Source organism: Atractosteus spatula, chromosome 6 (genome assembly GCF_055471065.1).
Source record: "Atractosteus spatula isolate fAtrSpa1 chromosome 6, fAtrSpa1.hap1, whole genome shotgun sequence".
Taxonomy (NCBI): domain Eukaryota; kingdom Metazoa; phylum Chordata; class Actinopteri; order Semionotiformes; family Lepisosteidae; genus Atractosteus; species Atractosteus spatula.
The window spans coordinates 8,494,976-8,507,291 of record NC_142711.1 but is presented as its reverse complement, the minus strand read 5'-3'; the positions used below and the strand labels follow the sequence as shown (position 1 = coordinate 8,507,291).

At 37.3% G+C, this 12,316-nt stretch overlaps 1 protein-coding gene across 2 annotated transcripts in view; it reads left to right on the top strand.

Moving 5' to 3' along the window:
- The first annotated feature begins 1,115 nt into the window (after nt 1-1,115).
- The window catches only part of sulf1 (sulfatase 1), a 53,423-nt gene continuing 42,222 nt past the window's right edge, over nt 1,116-12,316 (top strand). The window contains exons 1-2 of one of the 2 annotated variants that reach the window (XM_088918630.1): nt 10,000-10,082; nt 10,905-11,003. The gene's annotated coding sequence lies outside the window, so the exon portion shown is untranslated. Of the gene's footprint in view, nt 1,327-9,999; nt 10,083-10,904; nt 11,004-12,316 lie in introns of those variants that run through there. The other variant, XM_088918629.1, reaches the window with a different exon arrangement.

Genomic DNA, 12,316 nt, shown 5'->3' with positions numbered 1-12,316 from the left:
TAGGTGTGAGAGATTTCAAGACGATAAAAAGCCGCGACGTCTGATGCGCTCCGTTCATTTAATTTGTTTCGTTTATTAGAAGTGTGAATGTCTGAAAGACGTTTGGCTTCTTTCAGGTTAACGGTTTCCTTTCTTATTGAAAAGGGGTGGGTGTGCCTCCATTTTATTTATACGGCTGTAAATAAAAAAAATAGATGCATGCCCACTTCGGCACAAAAATAAGCTTTGCAAGAAACAACACGAAAACAACAACTTACCCTTGAACAAATAACACAATCCATACAAAGATAACCATTTTCTTTCCTGAGCCGGATGCTTACTGCAAACAAAAACTGGAAGCATACATCACAGGATCTTGGTGATTATTAGCTGTGTCTAAATGACTTATATGACCTGATTTCAAATTTCAAAGCCTGTGAACCAATTACTAAACCTATTTTCTTCTGCTCCCCTTTTTGAATTGCAGCAATTGCTTCAGAAAGCAGGAATGCTAGAGAGAGGTCAGAAGATTTATCACGCTAAGGTGTGAGTAGTGTTGCCTGTGCACTGCTGGTGCTACACATGTAACAGTTTAGCGCCAACAGCAGCCCGCCGCAGAAGCAACGCTGTTTTATTAGTTTGAGTCAAATGGCTCTGTCACATACTCGTATATCCTGCTATTTTTTTATTTTTTAATGGGTTGATGTGTGTGTGTGTTTGTAAGAGTGTTCTGCAAACTGACATTTTTTAAAGAAACAAATAAAGGCTAATTCCGTCCTGAAAGGCAGAAAAAAGAAACACAACTTCAGCCTTCTTCAGGTTGCTTTTCTTCTTTAAAACGAAAAGTGAAGTTGCGGTTCAGTTTGTGTGTGTGTCTGCCAGCAAGGGTCCCCTGGTTGCTGTGGGATAACAGGGAGTTGTGAGAAGTAGCATTACTGGTCAACGGGCACAACTCACTCCCTCTCAACTCTCTCCCCCGGCACCTCCTCCCTTTCTTCTTTTTATAGCAATTATTTCTCTCTCTCTCTCAATCTCAGGTTACCGTGCCCAGGGTTTTCAGACCTATAGTATTTTTTCTCCTCTGTCCTTGTCCCTGCCTCCTGTTTTTTAAGTGCCACCCAGCAGCCGCGGTGATTGGATTGGGTAGTTTGTCTTGACACACCACTGTGCTGAGTGCTTGAGGACGTGTTTCAACAGATGGTTGGGGTTAGTGTGTGTCATCACATTCGAGAAAGGATTAGGCAAGAAAAGGTTGTCTTCCAGGAGCTGTGTGGTCCTCAAGGGTGAACCTTTCTGAGAGCCGAAAAAAATCCTGTGTTGAATCAGAGGACCAATACTCATTTTCAGGTATTGTGAAAAAAATTTTTTTTTCTCATTTTATGCTGCAGACGTCTAAGAAACAGGATATAAAAGCTTATAGGCATTGCAGGTACTCTTGAATTGAAAGATAAAGAGTTAAAGCTTGTCTCTCTTAATCAGCCTTGATCCAAAACAAAACTTAAGAAAAGCTGTGATGTTGTAGTATTTTGTAAGACTGATAATCTTTGTGTTTGCTCAATGCACTTCTATGAAGTTGCTGAAATCCTGGATTTTTTTCACTTGTTTAAAACTCCAGTGTAAAGGGAAGATTAGTGTCTACGGATTTAAAAACTGTGAAACAGTCCACCTCGTGCAGTTGTGTTTGAAATATATTTCTGTTTTCAGATGGATTAAGAGACACATATCTGTAGATAACATTTAAATGAACAGAGTCTTAAAGTTAGTTCCTAAAAGTAAAAGTAGATAAAAATTGATTATATTTCATGTGCCTAAAACCATGGGTAATCTGACAGTATTAATTGATTGGCACTTTGCAAAAATAGGATGTAACCTTTGAATGCCTTTACTTTTATATTCAGTTTTACAAACAAAATTGCAAATGCATTGTTCTTCTTTCTTGTTGCCAGTGTTTGTTTGCACATATCAAAAATTGCAGATATGCAAAGATTAGGATGATATCTTACATCAAAAGATTATTAAAATGAGCAGAATGTGTCAAATGATCATAACAGTTTGATTTTAGATATGCTGATGACAATGTATATATTCATATTATATGTACATTTCTATATATCTGTAAGAAAGCATTTAAGTCTCAGAGATTGCAGATACCCTGAGGAAACCTAAAATGCTTCAATTCAACTATTTAACTTCACGTAAGTCTTGCCAGTAGAGTAGGAATATGATATATATTATTTAGATTATTTTGCCTGAGGCAATATATGCTCTGTTAAGTGTTTGGAAAAAGTGTTTTATAGCTGTTGGGGCAGAGAAAATAAGACTTTGCCAAAAATAAACAGGCAAACGTTTTTCAAGCCTACATTTTAAAGTTATATTTGAATAAACACATGCACTATATAGAAAGCCGTGTGAATGTAATGCCCTGCAAATAAACTCAAGCTTTTATAATTTAAATAGATTTTACCCCATTATGAACATTACTATATGCAGTATTCTAAAACACAGGCATATTTTAAACTTTTCATTTTTTATTCAAACTTTAAATATATATATATATTAAATGTTTACCATAGATTTCTTTGTGAGCAATTTAGGTATTTAAGATAAAAATAAGGTAAAAAGGGTAAATTTAGATAAACCATTGAGGTTATTTTCAGCTTCTGTTTTGCATTTAAATTTAAGACGACTTTGGAAAATCACATACAATATTTAGTCTGCTGCACAGAGCAAATCTCAACGCTTTGGTAGAAAATACAAGAAAGTAGGAAAACATTTGCTAGATTGTAACAGCTATTATAAGGACAACTCTGGAGGTAATTTTCTTAATGTCACAATTAATGACATAAAGGCACATAGTGTGATATCAAGCACCAGAGTCAAAGATTTTATTTTTAAAGGTCAATCTTATTTCCCTCTCAGATTTCACTTTCGAGACCTTCTGAAGTAGAATTTATTGTGAGAATTGTTTTCCTCACTTAAGCAACTTTTTAGTTCAAAGACCAGGAAACAATTTTATGTAACTTTGCTGGCAGATTAAAAAGATTTAGCTTTGGTTTCTGTGTAATGTCTCTGTGTCTGGTTTCTCAACAGCATCTCTTATGACCTAGATTTTTTAACAGCAAGCTTGTGTTGTGGTCTTATAAGAAGCCTGGATGAATTGGTTGTAACAGACACAATTAGTGTAAAATATAAGAGTGGGTTTCAGATGCCATCCATTTGACATGTGTATATTAGCGCATATTGCATTGAAGAATTTGAAAGGGAAAATATGGCAACTATTGTCAAGTGCATTTAAGAACAGGACATAAATACACTTGTATTGCTGTGCATAAACAATAGCAGCAGTTGTAAAAAAAAGATTTGGAAATCTGTGGGTAGGTCTGCCAACATAAATATTATTACAGTAGCTGTTTTGTATTCATTAGTTCTGTGCTTCAGACTTGTTGCACTGGAAGATTTTTCACCAACTCTGCATCTCTTAATAATAAAGAGGAAGAACAACTCATTCAGGTGGAACATAGTGTTTGTTGGGTTGTCATGGATTGATCTGTGAAGTGAGGCTGACCATTGACATGCGGGTCTGAGACTTTCCGGAGGGTGTTGCGTGTGGTGACGAATAAACCATTCCTCATGCACAGCTCATGCAGTATGTTTCATGAGTCTCCTGCTCGTGCCCTGTCAAATTAGCCCCAGTGCTTCAACCATTCTTGGTGTTTTTCAAAGTTTCCCAATCAACACTATGCTACAGTATATTCCACATCTCCTTACATATTATTCATATTGTTTTTACTTTGGGTTAGTGACATTTCAGTTTGTTTTCTTTTGAGTTAATATAGCCCTGTTTAGTCCCTCTGTACACAATGCCTGCCTTAATTTGCACAATTACCATTGTTTCTCTATCTTTTGATTGTGGTTTGTGCTTCATTATGAGAAACATTAACTTGGCTTGTTATTGCAATTAATTAAGACTAAAAAATCATTGTATTTTACTCCCCTTAGAGTCATGGGTGCCCCATCACTGTCCTGTCATTATCCCTTTTCCAGGTTCCTCACTCAAAAGCCACAACAGCTAATTCTCACACAGCTCTCTTGTCTCACTTAATTCTGAGAACTGTACTGTCTCCAGCATTCCGATTGGGAAGGGTATGTACACACATTTCAAGGGGTGACAGGTTAATGGGAATAAGTGAGGTAAGATCTCGGTAAAACACCCCGTTATAACTTTTTTTGAAAGGTTGATGCCTTATAAATGGTTTATGTTTAGTTTGCCGTGCTCAGTGGGGTTGCAGGCAGTGTACAGGTGTTCTCATATTTGTGACCCCTGCATGCATTTATATTATATCAATGAAATATGGGCTTTGATTATTACATGCAGAGTGAGGGATTATAGAAATGTTTTCTTCCTGCCATGCACTTACGAGTTCAATTCATGATCAGTCTTCTCGTTGAGGATTTGCAGAGGTTTGGGATAGAAAAAAGCTTGAGACACAATATCCTTGCTTTTAACCATTCTAGTGGAGCACCTTTACAAATTCAAGTATTGCTCCATGCTTTCAGCCACTAATGGAGTTGGTGAAGATATTGACTAGGTGCATTGCTTAAATGTTCCAGTGTTTGCTTATCCTAGTGCGTTTAATTTTACTAACCTCCAAACCCTGAGTGCCATCCTGCTACACAGGGCTCTTCTGTTTGATAAGTAATCTAATTAACACTTCCTGATTCCTCTGCTTCATCTAGTGGAATAAGAGAGAGTACGGTTGTGTGCGAGAAAGCCAGCAGTACTGGTCCCACAAGGGGTCTTTAGGGAGTTTTCCCTTTCAAGTGGAGCTATATAAACAGTAGGCATGCAGATTGCAGCCGCCAAAGCATTTCCACATGTTGCTATATAATGTGTTATGACCAATTTTCATGTATTATCATTGAAAGGCATTTTGAGAACGTCCAGTGGTAAAGTTGAAAATAAAATTTACAACACCTCATTCTCAAAATTACATAATTAAAGTTAACGTTTTTATGTCCAAACATTCAGAAATACGCACAAGAAGGATCCATATTTATACTATTGGTCATCTAGAACTTCTATGTGCCAAAGGAGTGTCAGTATGCCTGATGCTGGATAGTACAATTTGCTTTGTATGTGAGCGTAAGAGAAGATCATAATTAATTTTCAAAATCGCCAACTTACTGGTTGATGAACTCTATATTTCCCATTTTCCTAAGCCTTTTTTCTGTTATATATTACATCTTGAATCCTCTTGTGATATAATGATGATTGTATGCCCTGGGACTGATGGTTAACTCGAAGTTCTTTCAACCAAATTTGAGAGTCATTATTTTTTTAGGGAACCTCATTATGGCGCCCTCTTGTGTTCTCTTTGTCACACACAATTGTTGCAATATCGTACAACTCTGCAAAGTCGTAAGATAGGAAAATGTCCAGGTTATACCAAAAACAGTAATGGGACTGAGCCATAATTTTATAGTAGGTCAGACACTCAATTGCATAGTTCTTTTTTTCATAAATAATCTCACTTCCAAAAAAGTGTTAATTTGGTGCCCATTTTATAAAGGATGAATAATTTTGGATTTACATTTTTCTAATATTTTCATGACATGACTTTAATTTCAGTCTGAATGTTAAGAGAATGGCTTTTTAAGGGTGGGACTGAACCTCATGTGAATCTCGAAAACAAAAGAGCTTTCCATATATTAATGTATAGACGAACGTGCCATTTTTCTGCTTGACGCATGTCGAAGAACTTGATTTCTGCTCTTGATGGAGTGAAAGAGAATGTATCTTCCCAGTCAGCACTGCTGCCTCGGTTCCTTCCCATTGTGTCAAGTGGCCAAGCTGTGCTGCTGTGAATGGGGGGGTCAGAGAACTGCCAGCCATCACGTCTGTACTTCCAGCGCCTCACTGTTCTCTTGCCCCGTCAGCTCTCTCATATATTAATCTGCTCCCCGGAGAGAAGCAATCTGTTTTGTTTTGTTTTTTATTTGAAAATGAATGGCCTGCCACTATCATCCACAATTAGACTCCAGGCAAACAGCATCGGAATGAAACTTGGTCCGAAACACCGGCCCGCTGAAGGTGGAAGCTTTCATCTGACTAAGGCCAAACTTTGGAGAGCTTCAAGTGGTGAATGTATAAGTCACTGGCCAAAGCGTGATAAAAAGACAACTCGTGATTCCCCACGTCACTTCTTCTGTGCTGCAAGAAAAAAATGGAATAAAAAAACATTTTCCTGTTAGTCCTGTGTGTGGAAGGTCTTTAGCATGTGCTATGTATGTTTAAATTGCTCCTCACTTTACTGTGCTTTTTTGGCATGAGGGGAAACTTCTTTTGCTTACCTCAGCTGTGGTTTACACATTAGAAGGCAGTCCATGAAATTCTAGTGGCAATACTTCGGCCTTGCCAAGCTCCAAGCTGAAGATTGTTGGAGATCTGTCATTTCCAACTTGCATGATGTGTTATTTCTCAATTAGGCTGCCATGGCACAATCACTGTGTAAACATAAAAAATAAATCATGCAGCTGATTCTGCGCTACCATCACTTCTCGAAAGGCCATTTCCAAGGCACGATTACAGAGTAGGTTAAATCAAGGTCCCTCTACTTCGACAGTTACACAGTGGATTTATGAATGGTTGGTTTGTTAGGCTTGGGAAACTACACCGTGATAGATTAAAAGAACAGGCAGCTTGTAATTTTATAATTATTCATCAATTATGTGGGTCATTGCTCACGTTAATTCTTTTTTAAGCTTAATTTTTTTAGAAATGTTTTTTTTTCCAGTAAAGGCAAGGTTGTGATTTATAGTTTGTCTAAAGCCATTTCTGATGGATCTAGTTGGGAATCAGACCAGCTCTGCTGCAAGTCCTGCAGCTCTGGGCAGCATGGCTGGGTTCATGTTCACCAGAGGTCAGGTATTTGCTCACTTTGGCAGTGCAAGTAAAGACATGTTGCAGTGCTTTTGAGGGAAGCATTGTGAATGTGCTCTTTATGGTCTTTATAAATTACAGTTTTACACTGCTGTCTGTACGAAAAGAAACTTTGATTCACTTAATATTCAAAATGTGAGCATGGTTTATTTATTAATATTCAGGCAGAGTGGAGATTGAGGAGTTTCTTAAGTGGTGGTGAAGGTTTTTTCAACACATTCTGAATTTTGCATTTTATCTAAAAAAAAAACTCCCACAAATGATCTCAGGAAATTCCGTGTTTTCAATGGTCATTGCATTTTGCAGATAGAATACCAAAATTGCAATAGTTTCAATATATTGGGAAGACATCATTTTGCCAGAGCCTCTCTGGAAAAATTCACAGCCTGTGGGTGTGACAGATGGGACCAGCTAGAATAATGAGGGGAATGACCAGGGACATGAGAACCAGCACAAATGTCTTAAGTGAAACTGTAGAGGTCTCAGCCACAGTAAAGCTTTATCATGATACAGCAGGTTGTTCACAGCTTTTCTCTGGATCAGTGTTCTAAGTATACGCCAGCACATGCGCTGCATTCTGCAGGCACGTTGTTTCAAACTGTGCCAAATATTTGCTTGAGAACTGCTGGTGACGGCGCTTTTAGCTTCTGAGTCCCCTGTCTGGAATTTGTTTCCAAACTGCTTCAGGGACACTGCAGACTCATAGTCGTAGACCTATGAAGCATCGTGTTTGTCAGTTCTCATCAGATTATGAAGCATTTAACTCTAAGTGTATAGCTATTATAAAAGCATGCAGCTAACATTCCTCTGCTAATGATTTTTATTGGCTTGCTTAAATATGCTAAACCACTTGTTGCACTTGTACTCGACAGAAATGGTGCAATTGTGCACATTTGTACTGCTTGATAAAAACATAATTGCTAAAAACATAACTGAAAAAAAATAATTTTGCCAAGTTAGTAGATGGTAAAGATTAAATGTTTGCATGAAGCTTGAATATTGTATTGTCTTTGTATCCTCAAACTGTAATGCAAATACAGTACTCCAGATGTTACTGTGGTTGTGTTCCATGCTGAATACAGCTGTTATATACAGCTCAGGTCACGACTCAATTCAGCATTTCCTTGTCCTTTTTTTGTAGTATGCCTTGAGTATTACTGATTACATTCTGGATGGATGGGAAATAATGGTTTAAATATTTACATAAGTCTTCTGTTTACATTTCAGTACTAGTAGAGAGTTTATATTTAGAAGAATGACATACAATGGTAAAGGTGACTTGTTTATAAATATAAAAAGTATCATCTCTGATGTACCACATCAAGACTAAACGTATTAATTTCAAGGCTAGTGAGTGCTTAACACTCCTGGTAGGTATACTTTCTGGATGCCCAACGATAATCTCAAAATCTAAGAAACTCTAAGCCTGGTTACTAAAGGTTTTAAAGAGAATTAGGTTACTGATAGAAATAGTGATGACAGAATCCAAACCTGTGATTCCAATATGGTGAAAGATGTCTGTCACACCGTGCTGTCAGGGGAGCTATGTTTACAATAGAATTGAAATAAGGTAATATATCCAAAAAGGACATTGAAAATACTGACACTTTTGGAATGTTGACCTCAGTCTCACGGTTAAGTGCAATAAACTTTAGTATAAACAGAATCTACACCTTTCTGTTTCCTTGTAGATACCCTGGTTAGGCTTATGTGTGTCTGGAAGTGCTGATGCTTTAGCGTGAAAGGGGACCCTGAATGTTCTGAAGGATATGGCATGAGTATAAACTTCTTTTTTTACACTTGTACATCTGGCATCTTCTAGCAGTTCATCAAGAAAAAGGATATTTTCCATTTTCTGCAATGAATCTCTTGAAGTTCAGAAAATAATTTCATCTTAGTTTTAGATTTGGTTTCACACTTAAGTGAGGGAACATGAATGGGATTGGATATTAAGCTTGCAAAATGTATATACTGTATGTATACATGGAACAAAAAGAATAACATTACTAATATATGTAAGCACTTTAAGAAACAGCACATGTTTTGAAAGGAATTGGAACACGGCCAACACAAATATCAGCAATATACCAAATGAAATGCAAAATGCAATGAAATATCAGCAATATACCAAAAGAGTAGTGTGGCAAAAGTATAATTTTGTCTTTAGTATTAATCTAATCACAGAACCTTTGCATTTATGGTATAATGTAAAATGTACCTACTGGTTGGTAAAAATCTGAAATAAAGTGAAATGAATCAAAGTACGTGACCTGAAATAACCCCCAGTGTTTTACCGTTTAATTTACATGTAGCTTTCAACTATCAGTCATAACATTCTGTTTTTTCTGTTTACTGTTATCTTGAGTTTAATGTTATCACCAGTATTTTTTATTTATTTGGCTTAATATTCCTAGACACTATTTCTGCGTGGTGTACGTTTAGATGGGATAGGGGCTTTTAGTTGCATTTTATCGATCAGTGTGTTTTAACACATTACATTTAAAGATAGGCAGCAGATATTTAGATATAACTACCTTCAAGGAAAATCTGAAAACTGGATTATCCTTACCTGTTTGTTTGGCAGTCAAGAGAAAATTGACCATTTTGTCTTCAGTTGAGCTGCTACTCTAGGATCCTACAATGATACAAACCACACTGTTTAAAATGCCTACAAGCAGATTCATGAGAAGATGATGTATTTTAAAAACCTTTAGGTTATCTGACGTTTTCAATGGGTTTGTCAACTGAAGAGTAAAAAATTGGGTTTCTGCACACTTCCACCTTATCCAGGGTGAATACTAATACTAATTATCCACAATACTGTGATAACCTTCAGGTTATCATCACTGTGAACTGATAGTGTGCAAAAATCTGTTCAACGGTGATACACTCTTAGTTTTCGTGTTTTCACTTTTTTAAGTTAACTGGAAAAGAATATTAATAATAAAATAAGAATATATGTTTTTAACACATTTCTTCCTCGAAATCTAAAATAAGAGCAATCATGTTTATTTGGTGTGTTGTGGATATTGACAGATGTGGAAGGTCCTGTATATTTTTCTTGTTTTTCTTCTGAAAAGGGCAAGATGCTGTGCATTTGTGAAAGTGGACAGCTGCTGAGCTTTTCCTCCTCCAAAGCCAAATTGAAGTTGATAAAAATCTGGTAACCCAGCAAAAGCAACATAGAATTTCCCATTTAAGATCCATCTATTTGTCTGCAAGCACTTAACCTTTAGTTTAAAATAGATGCCACCGGTCACGTTCCTTAGTTATTGCTGAAAGCATCTTTTTTAAGACACTGTACACATTAAATGCACTGCACACTCCATTCTATTATGGCTGATTTCCTTCTCCTTGAATTTCTGCTGTGTGTGGGTCTCTCATTAAAGCTCTTGCCTTAGTAGTAGGCTGCTTTCTTAGTAGCAGGAAGGAACTAGGCACTTACAAAGACTAGCTGCTTTTGAGAATCAGATAATAGTGCTAAATTCAGCAAGTCCTCCCTAATGACCAAGAATGTTTTTTAAAGTTCTGATTCTGCAGGGCTGAATTACCATTAAAAAGATTAGGTAATAGTGTGACACTTGATAATTACAAGTAGTACAATTAGTGGGTTGCACTATGGCTCTGATTAGAATTAATTGGACGAGCCACAAATGACTGCTCAGCATCCTTGCTTGATAATGTACTGTAGTAAGTGCAGAACCAGCAACCAAGTGATTCTTGATCACAGCTGGATGGTAAGATGAACGTTATTTGTGCTTTGAGGATTAGGAGAACGCCTTGTGAAATATCTATTCAACCTTGTCTTGGGAAATTCGTGCTGCGGGTTGATTTGTAAATACGCGATTTCTAGATTTCTGTATGGGCCTGCTACATGTTTCACAAACACTTCAACTGAAGCCATTATTTCATTGCTATTGCTCAGTCATGAAGCTTCACTCTGGGCAACAAGATAAACAATCTTGCAACTTTCTGTATATTCCAGTTTCCCGAGCATTACGCCTGGACCCAATTTCCAACCTACAGTCATTTTTAGCTGCGGGCTCTGCTGCGAAGCTGGTTGCTCCCGAATGCAGAGCACTGGGTATGTTGACTTTTCTAACTCTCTGCCACCTGGGACTTCCCTGATTATTGCTCAGCTCACAGCAGGCTTGTCTGGGAGCAGGACTCCAAAAGGTGCCTGAGCCTTTGCTTTAATTCCTGACCTTTCCTGTGTCAGGCATGCTCTCTCCACATCACAGCTACTGCAGTGCCTCAGCAGGGAGCCATTGACAGCGTGCATGGAAGATCCCTCTTGAAACCCTTCTTATATATTTTAATCATTTCCCTCTTAACATTCTCTCACTCCCTTCAGCTTTCCCATTGGACCTCCTGGTGGTATGAAGAAAATATCTTTGAAGTCTCCGGAGATTAATTTAATTGCATATTTACATGCATTCATAATTAATGACTGCGTTCTGCCAGGATGGAGACTACAAAGGCTCCTTTTCCATTTCAAGGGCTTTGGATTAATTCAATCATGGTGCAAATTGTTTACACAAAGCTATTACAGTTCTTCTGAAATTACAGAATGTATATCTTAAAATAGCTGGCTGTAATCAAATACTCACCTTTTTTCACCAGCCCCAGGTTTTTGGGGGTAGTCATTACTAGCACTGCTTTGAGAAAAGAGTCACCTGTGATTTTCCATGTGATTCAGTTCTTTGTAATTACCATACTTTATGATATTTAAAATCTAAATGGCATAATAAAGCCTTTCATGAAAATGATTACATTTTTTAAAGAAACATCTGGTAACATATTTTGGCATGTGGGATGTTGTTCTATAATTGGTACCTGAATTAGATTCAGGCAAAAGATGATTGTGCTTTGCACTGAAGTAGTCTATTGTTGTGAAAAAATTTGTTTAGAGGTATCTATTTAATTTACTAAACATTTGTTTAGCTTTCAATAGTTCAGAATTTCCATTTTAGTAACATTGCAAAGTTGCAAGGACTGGATCAAATGTGCTGGAGGTATTGAGGTTGTACAGTGTGCTGCAGGTGACACACTATCTACACACTCCCTGCTAGTCCTGTGTATTCCCCTCTGGATTGATCAGTTTGCTAGCCCCACAAAGTATCCTTACATTATATTCTCCTTTTAATATTTTTACTATGGTGCAGCATCAGGGCTCTCAAGACAAACACGTCTGTACTGAGGCTTGCTCCCCTGGGTAATACAACTGAACTGAAGCACAGGACAGGTTATGCCAGGTTGTGTATATTATATTCATAACATTCTCTTGCTGCTCCATCCTGGGTTTTTTACCAGGCTTTGCTTTATAGATCCCCCAGCTCCTGAATCTTTCTTTAAATTCGAACACAGTCCTCAAAACAGGGCTTGCTTAGAAAAAAT